The 8,378-nt window shown below is 39.5% G+C and overlaps 1 long non-coding RNA gene across 1 annotated transcript; it reads right to left on the bottom strand.

Annotated features, from left to right (window-relative positions):
* Positions 1 to 1,911: 1,911 nt before the first annotated feature.
* Positions 1,912 to 6,730, bottom strand: LOC109980029 (uncharacterized). Its single transcript, XR_010666829.1, has 2 exons — positions 5,151 to 6,730; positions 1,912 to 5,059 (listed from the first exon to the last, which is right to left on the bottom strand). It is a non-coding gene; the product is annotated as an uncharacterized lncRNA (long non-coding RNA).
* Positions 6,731 to 8,378: the final 1,648 nt, after the last annotated feature.

The raw sequence follows: 8,378 nt of genomic DNA, 5'->3' as shown, positions 1-8,378 counted from the left end.
CATGCACAGAAAACAGTCATATATTGTTTCATAAATAAACCTTGTTGAGTGCTCTTTTGATTGAAATAATTCTATATTAAAGTCAAAAAGTGACCAGCCGAGTTGTGCAGAGAGCTTGCAAGCTAGGAGTCTGTGCCTCACAACTTTCACTGCAGCCTGAGAGCTCAACTACCGTACTGTAACTAGTAGGAGTGCAAACTCCAAAAAGTGAAAACAGACTGAGCTAAAAGAGCGACACAGCTGAACACAAACTGCACGTTGTAGACTTCACTGAACACAATAGAAATGATCAGGCCGGAAAACTTTTTTTCTCTCTCAGAGACCTTCAAAAACATGCCACTTATATTCTGGATTTTATAGTATGACAAAAAGTATTTTCATTCTTACTCAAAGTCAGCAATTTTTTTCACTTTTTGAGTTCACTTTTTCACTTGCTGTATTTGTTGCTTTTGAGCTTTTAGAGATGAAATGATCTGGGAAATACATCAGCTCCTGAAGCTAATTTCAAACATGCCAATTGTAGTGATCGATAGAACTCAACAGTGATCCCCCACTTTTATGGCGGCTCTGGTTCTGAAAGTACATTTCTCCCTTCAAATCGTCGATTGACATTTGAGAAATTCCTTTTGTAAAAAATGTTTTAGTCCTGGAACCAAACCAACTGTTGTTCCACTGTAGGAGGATATCTGTCATACACCACAGGATAATACATCTTATCGTATTGATACCAGGTGACCTGGACATGAGCTTTTGTCTGACATGGTACCACAGCACAGCTCCCCTCCACTGCAGTCACTGTTTTAGGTACAGTGATGTTCCAGCTTCTCACCTGCTGCAGCACAGAGAAGCCTTTGTGTGGGGGAGAGGAGGAAGAGGAAGGGAGGGTGATGTGTTAGCAAAGCTGGCAAAAAATGTTAGTGGTTCAGTGAAGAAAAGCTGATGAGAAAGAAAAGTATGTGTCATGCAACAGGAAATGAACAACAGTGAAAGCTGCTTTTGAAAGCAGAGTTTACTGTACAGCCATTTGTCATACAAAGTAACATTATGAGAGCTGTCACTCACACTCGTTTCTTTGGTGAGGTTATGTTTCAGAATAAAAACATCTAAAAAAAACTCTTATTATTCGGGACAGTGACCAATTCGAAGTCTGTCTAGCAAGCCAGTCTTTCTGTTAAACATACTGTCTGATCATATTAACCGTTTGGTAGCCATAGGTAAAGATGTTGAGAGAAATGTGTGCTAGCTGAAGGTAACTTCATACAGCTTTCTGGTTCATTGTTATCTCAGGCAACATTAAAGTGACAGCACATGTGACAGTGTCAACACATGTAATAAGGTAGGCCAGAGGGAATATAAACTTAATGAGAATCAGCAGGAGCAAAACATCAGGTTCATATATTGATATGTTACATATTTTATGATAGAAGATATTTGACAATATTGTCATACTTGATGACTGCATTATGTTCTCTCAGACTCTGCTCTGAGAGCTACTTGCATATTGACTGCCCTTCACATCACCCCTTAGTAGAACATGGTAAGCCCTGTTCTGCAAATTCATCCCATTTATAAAAAGGGACTCAAGGTTGGGAGCACAGGTTTTTCATGTTTCACTGAAGCTTTATCAAAAAGTTAAAACAGAACATAGAAATCGACAAGCAATTGTGTTTTTCTTATTGTTTGCACTGCTTCTTTAGTAGGTCTGAATGCTGAAATCTTCTGTAAATAAAGAAAATAAAAAATCTCAATTTACGAGAATAATGACGTTATTTCAGTCTATATCAGAAGAGCAGCAGCCTGTTAAAATTACAAACGTTGAGCATCTTGTTTTACTTTAGTAAAGGTTTCACTTGTTTCACAGGTTTCAAGGAAATAGGCTACTTCCTTGTGTAGTCAGTAAAAAACAGTTAGTTCAAGAGAAGTTTTCACTTCAACTTGCAAGGACTTTATTCATCTGCAAAATGATCAGTGAACAGGACACAAACTGGCTCTGCCCATGAGACACTTTAACAAGGCAGACAAGTGCAGATAACAAACACAAATATAAAATAGTTGTGTTGGGGCTTTACTTATGCAGATATGAAACTACACATGCTTTTGGCACATCATCATTATCACATTGTCATAAAATATCAGGACCCTGAAAAGATACTGCAAGAAACTGTGGCTTTTCTGAAGAAAGAACCACACTGACTTGGAGGAAGTTGCGTCTGCAGAGGAGCAGACTTTAACAGTTCTCCTTTCATCATTTTCACACAGGCTGGTCTCGAACTCGTTAGTTATACTTTCCATCCACAGAGCACTTTGTTGGATGCAACAGTGGAAATTCGTAAATTTCCTACTTTATTCTTGAAAATTTGGCCCTAATCGTGGCCCTAATCCTCCGTCGTTAAAGAGAAACTTGTTAGTCTGAACAATTATAGTCTCAAGATCTGTCGTAAATAGGCGACCTCCAAACCCACAACCTTATTTTGTTAAAATGTATTTTCCCATTTGAACTTTTTGTCTTGGTTATTATCTGTTCTTCTGAGGTTAAGTTGAGTGTCTTGACTTTTTAGCTGTGAGATTTATTTAAAGAATGACTTAATATATATAATAATAATAATAATAATAATGCATTTTATTTTTAAGCGCTTTTAAAAACTCAAAGACACTTTACAATGGTTAAAACATAAAGAATAGCACAGAAGGACAGACTAACGGACATTGCAGTATTACAAACAAATCATAAAGATAACAACAATAAAGATAACAACATAAAGGTAAATTACAGAAAACAGAAAATACATCACAATTATACATTAAAAGCTTGTTTAAAGAGGTGAGTTTTGATAAGTGATTTGAAAGTAGGAGGGTCGGTGCAGTGTTGAATGTGTGTGGGGAGTGAGTTCCAGAGGGAGGGGGCAGCTATGGAGAAGGCTCTGTCCCCCCAGGTTCGGTGCTTGGTTCTAAGAGGGGGAGATAGGAGGTTGGCTTTTGAAGAACGGAGGCTGCGTGCAGGAGTGTGAGGGTGAAGGAGAGCCGTGAGGTAGGAGGGGGCCTGGTGGTTAAGGGCTTTATGTGTGAGGAGAAGGATTTTGAATTGGACACGGTAAGGGACAGGGAGCCAGTGGAGATTTTGCAGGACAGGGGTGATGTGTTCGCGTATTCGGGTGTGGGTGAGGAGGCGTGCAGCAGAATTTTGGATGTATTGAAGTTTATTAAGGACTTTGGATGATGTGCCGTAAAGGATGCTGTTGCAATAGTCAAGTCTGGATGTGATGAATACATGGATTAGTATTTCAGCAGCAGAAAATGAGAGTAGTGGACGAAGACGGGCTATATTTTTGAGGTGAAAGAAGGCGGTTCTTGTGAGCTGCGTGACGTGGTGGTCAAAGGAGAGCTGGCTGTCAAAGATGACTCCAAGATTGCGGATATGAGGGGAGGGGGAGAGAGTGGAGTTGTCTATTGTGAAGGAGAAGTTGTGTATGGAATTGGTGAGGGATTTAGGGCCGATAATTATTATGTCCAATTTTGCGTAGTTAAGAGAGAGGAAATTGGTGTGCATCCATGTTTTTATTTCACTGAGGCAGTTCGTTAGGGTAGAGCGGGTTTCAGTGGTGATTGAATTGGTGGAGATGTAGAGCTGAATGTCATTGGCATAACAGTGGAAATGGAGACCATGCTGGCGGATAATGTTACCAAGGGGGAGCAAGTATATGATGAACAGGAGGGGACCAAGCACCGAACCCTGGGGGACGCCTTGGGACAAAGGAGCTATGGAGGAGGAGCAGTTATTGATGTTGATAAACTGTTATCTGTCGGTGAGGTAGGATTTCAACCAGGAAAGAGGAGTGCCAGTGATGTTGAGTGCATATAATATGCAATGGTCTGTAGATGGATGGAAAATGTATAAATATGGTGTCTCAACTACCGCTGAATCCCTGTGCAGAGTCTCAGTGAAAAGTAGGCAGCATTTAAGTTGTACCTGCTGTACAAATAGGAAGATATTACAGACTTTTATGGTATATTTTAATATAATTTTTGCTGAGTTTCACACAGAAAGAGCTCATAAAGTGTTGCTGTTTAATTGTGTATCGTTTCGTTGTTTCAAACACTGCTTCGTCCTTTCTCCGTTCCCTCCACCCCGTCTGCTCTCATGCAGGGATCAGCTGGTGGCTGTGTGTGACAACAATCAGTAGCTTCACTAGGTAACGTTACAGCCTGCTGTAGTCTGTTGCTGTAAACTGAGCCAAACTATGATAGCGAGTAGGCCTGCGTGACATGACTAAAAGTGTTATCACGATAAAAAATGTCATATCAGTCGATATCGATAATTGTCATTCATTATTTCTTTCAAATTTAAAGGCTGATTTTGGCTCCTGAGTTAAAGTTGAAAAAACAAGGTGGTTAATTATGGTTTGAATATTCAGAACATGACAAAATATAATTAAATATTTCACCATTATAAGCACAGTGCACGTAGCGCTCAAGGAACATTAGCGCTCCCCACTTCCCAGTGGTTGGTGGTGTAATCACACGATTAAATCTATCAAACTTTTATTGAACATTTTTCATATTTATTGACAAAAATTATATCGCAATAATTATCGTTTAGTTTTATCGCCCAGGCCCAGTCCGGACTGAACTGTAATCTATGTCTGCATCTCATAATCTAGTCTCAAAATTTAACCTGGGCATATTCACATTCAGAGTCCTTTTTCATATTTCTAGGCTTCACTTCGTCATATAGATTTAACATCTCTACTGCATTGCTCACAAAATTCAATGCTCCCTCTAAGCGCTTCTCCTCCAGATAGGAGCAACCTGACTGATTTGTGTCGCCAAAGCTTCCTCCCTCCTTCTCGCCTTTGCTCCTCCAAGTCACACTAGTGTAAATCACATCTTTGCTTTCCTCGTTTTTCTTCTCTGAACTTGTACTGGCATCTTCTGTGTTGTTTTGGCTTGAGCTTGGTAAGTTGGTGCTGGTTGGCTCAGAGGTAGTTGCAGGTTGGGTGACACCTGGTTTCTTCAGCTCAGTGGTGTTAGCATAAATGCCCTCATTTGTTTTGTTGGGTTCCTACAAATCAAAAGGAAATGTCGGTTGTAAGGTTATTCTGCTTATTTAAGTGACACTAAGTAGAAAACTGCTGGATTCCAGGATAAAGTACCTCATCTCCTTTTCCACTTGGTAGATGTTGGCTCATAGCAACTGTGCTAGCGTTACCTGACCCCTGACTCTTAAGCAGGTTGTGTTGATTCCTCTGAGCCCTGAAAAAACCAGCAGAGTATAAACCTACAAGAATATACTGACAATATCTTTCTTTTTCACTAGTCTAAAGTTGAGAAAAAACTCAGGGAACAGTCCATATTTAGTTATTTTAACACTGGTAACAGATCACAGGATCACATCGTCTGCAGTCGATGTCAAAATGTTGTGCCGAGTGTGGCTAGCATTAGCAGTACTAGCACTGCCAGCCTTTGGTCCTCCTTGCAGGTTTACTTCCACATGTCTGTGCTTTTTACGCATTGCTCTGGTCAAGATACACCACTTTAACACGAGACAGCCTACATACAACTTTTACTCCATTTTCTAGATCAAAATACAGTCAAACCTCTTTGTGCTATGACATGCCACTTGTCTACTATGCTGGTTTACATCTAGGTAGTAGAGCATTAGTGCCTGTCTATAGCTTTGGCTGGTGGCGGGCAGCATTTCAGCATCAACATTCTTATGTGTGCATGTGCAAAGGTCACAGTACAGGACATACTCTGTCAAGTAGAGGAAATATTCATGATTACTTCATGCCATAACTTTTTTGTTGCAACATACTGGAGCAAAACTCGCAGGTTTTCCACTTGGACTTCGCTACAGCCGCCTGCAAACATGGGGCTTATTGAGAAGCTGCAAACTGTATCACAGCACACCAATCAGTAAAGAACAGTAAAACACCACATAATGAACCACCTGTGGGCATCCTCTCTTCAGAGTAAGGTTATCAACATTTTTTTTCAAAATTTGATACTTTCGACCTGTTTTAAAACAATACTCTTCCAAATCTCCTTTATTCTAATGATCGATAGTACCCAAAAGTACACAAAGCTTTAAATAACTACATATCTTCAGTCATATTTAATCCCAAAGTTGCTTTGAGCAAAAAAGAGAGTAAGAGATCAGCGGTACATCTGAAATTCACAGATCAGCAACTACTGATGTTTCTCCAGTCCTTTAGGTGTCTCATAAAGCTGCATATTCATGTTTATTTGTCCAGACGCAGAGCAGAGGACACTATAAATAACACAAATACTTTGGCAACATTTTCGATCCACAACATTTGATTGAAATTACCTGGATAAGACTTGGTCTGCTCATAGTACCAAAAAATATTAAACATTTCAAAGATTTTAAATTGAAGACCAGAGGAACACCATATAGAATCTGTATCTTCACTCAAATAAAGAATATAAAAGTCCAAGTTGGAGGTTTTTAAACATTTTGCATAGTGGTATTCTGTACGGTTTGGCTTGATTTGCTGTTACCCTACCTGATAACAAAGAGTAGAACACATACTAGCACCAGGAAGACGACAATGGTGGCGATGAAGACTAGCAAAATCACTGAAAAATACAAAGGACAATACGGGATTATGGTTCAAGCTCTTATTCAGACGAGATTATTATTTGAATAAATTCGGACATCACTTATTAATTATTCATTTTGTAAATTGTTAAATCAGGACATATTAAAGCTTTCAAGAGGAATTTATGTTCACCACTTACCCATTCATAAAGCTTTCTTGTTAATACTTAGTAATTATTAGAACAAATGGTGAAATGTGTCGCTTTCCAATAAGTTATACTCAGTTCAGAGACAAACCTTGACTTTCTGCAGATGTTGGAAGGCTGTAGAAAATAAATCGCTGAGAAGCAGATCCCAGAGAGTTTGAGCTGCGACAAAGCACAGTGAAGTGATCCTTCCTTTGGGCTTGACTCATGGTGATGAAGCTCACGCCTGTACCATTTCGATGCTCATAACTGACTGCAAACTCTTCTGAGTGATTGACAGTTAACCCATCCAAACTCCATTGTAAAGTGGGAGGAGGATTTCCCGTAGACTCACAGGAACAGTTGACCTGGTTAGCAGTTTTGGTGCAATCAGATGAGGACATGATCTGTGGAGCATCTGTAATGGATGTAGGGAAGAGAGACAAGTAGAGAGTCAAGTAAAGCCATGCTGTATCAAATTTGCAAAAGTAAAAGAGAAGGCTTACGGCTGTAAAAAAAAGAAAAGAAAAGTTGACCAGCTGTGAGTGTCCAAGTGAATGAGGCAAAGAAAAATTCAATTTCCTCCATGTCAATCGGTTTTCATTCTGGGCCTGTGTCCACAGAGGGCGCTTTTAACGCTGGCAGCGCCTATTTTCAATACAAAACCAATGTAGTTCAGTGTTTTCAGCACTCATAAGTTTCTTGAGGCCGCATTTACTCAGCTCTCAGTTGAAAACAATTCCACTTATGGAACAGCACTACGCTCTTCTATGTCACATCTCCATAACCAACCTATGGCGTTTTATCCCAGCCAATAAAATTGCGTGCGCACGAGATCCATGCGCGAATTTAAAGGAGCTGTGCGTGCAACTCAAACAGCCACGCACGCATATTATTTTTGTGAGCACTTGCACAGCATTCACTTGCAGAATTTATCTGCTCACGCGAGCAATATTGTAACCTGCAAGGAGAAAACCATGCTTTGAGCACGAGCAAAATCTCACCCTGAGCGCGTAACTACAGTGCTCTCTCCTTTTCGCGCTCAAAGCATGGTTTTGTCCTCTCAGGATACAATATTACTCGAGCAAGCACTTTCATTTGAATAATGGTAATTTTACTTGATATGCACATTCTTACTAAGCAGACCTTTTTGGGGGTAAAGTTAACATTTGCTCGTCTCTAATTTAATTATAGAACCTCATATATAACACAGTGTTTCCCCTACCATTCAGGTCGTTCAGGGTGGATTACCCAAAGTGATCTCCCACCACCCTAAAAGAAAGGCACTAAATACTTTATGTATGTAAACTATCGATCCATCCATTAACTATAACACTTTTCTCCCTTTATTTTCAACAAAGGTAATCCTCTACAAAATTTAAGATTTTATGGATTTGAAGTTTCCAATCAAAGGAAATTAAAGTTAAACAAAGAGATTTTCATACATTTTTTAAAATGTAACTGATGAATGACACCTACAATGTACATCTATTTGTCTTGTGTTTGATTGAAAACTTCCCAGTTCATTTTCAGCCTTGCAGAAAAACGGGCCTCTCTTTCAAGAAGCTTATTAACAAAGATTATTTACATTCCTCATTTGTAAAACGCTGCACAAATGAAGCCTGACCTACCTG

The sequence above is a fragment of the Labrus bergylta genome, chromosome 8, assembly GCF_963930695.1.
Source record: "Labrus bergylta chromosome 8, fLabBer1.1, whole genome shotgun sequence".
NCBI lineage: Eukaryota > Metazoa > Chordata > Actinopteri > Labriformes > Labridae > Labrus > Labrus bergylta.
The sequence above is the reverse complement of the archived record's forward strand: the minus strand, read 5'-3'. Positions and strand labels throughout refer to the sequence as shown.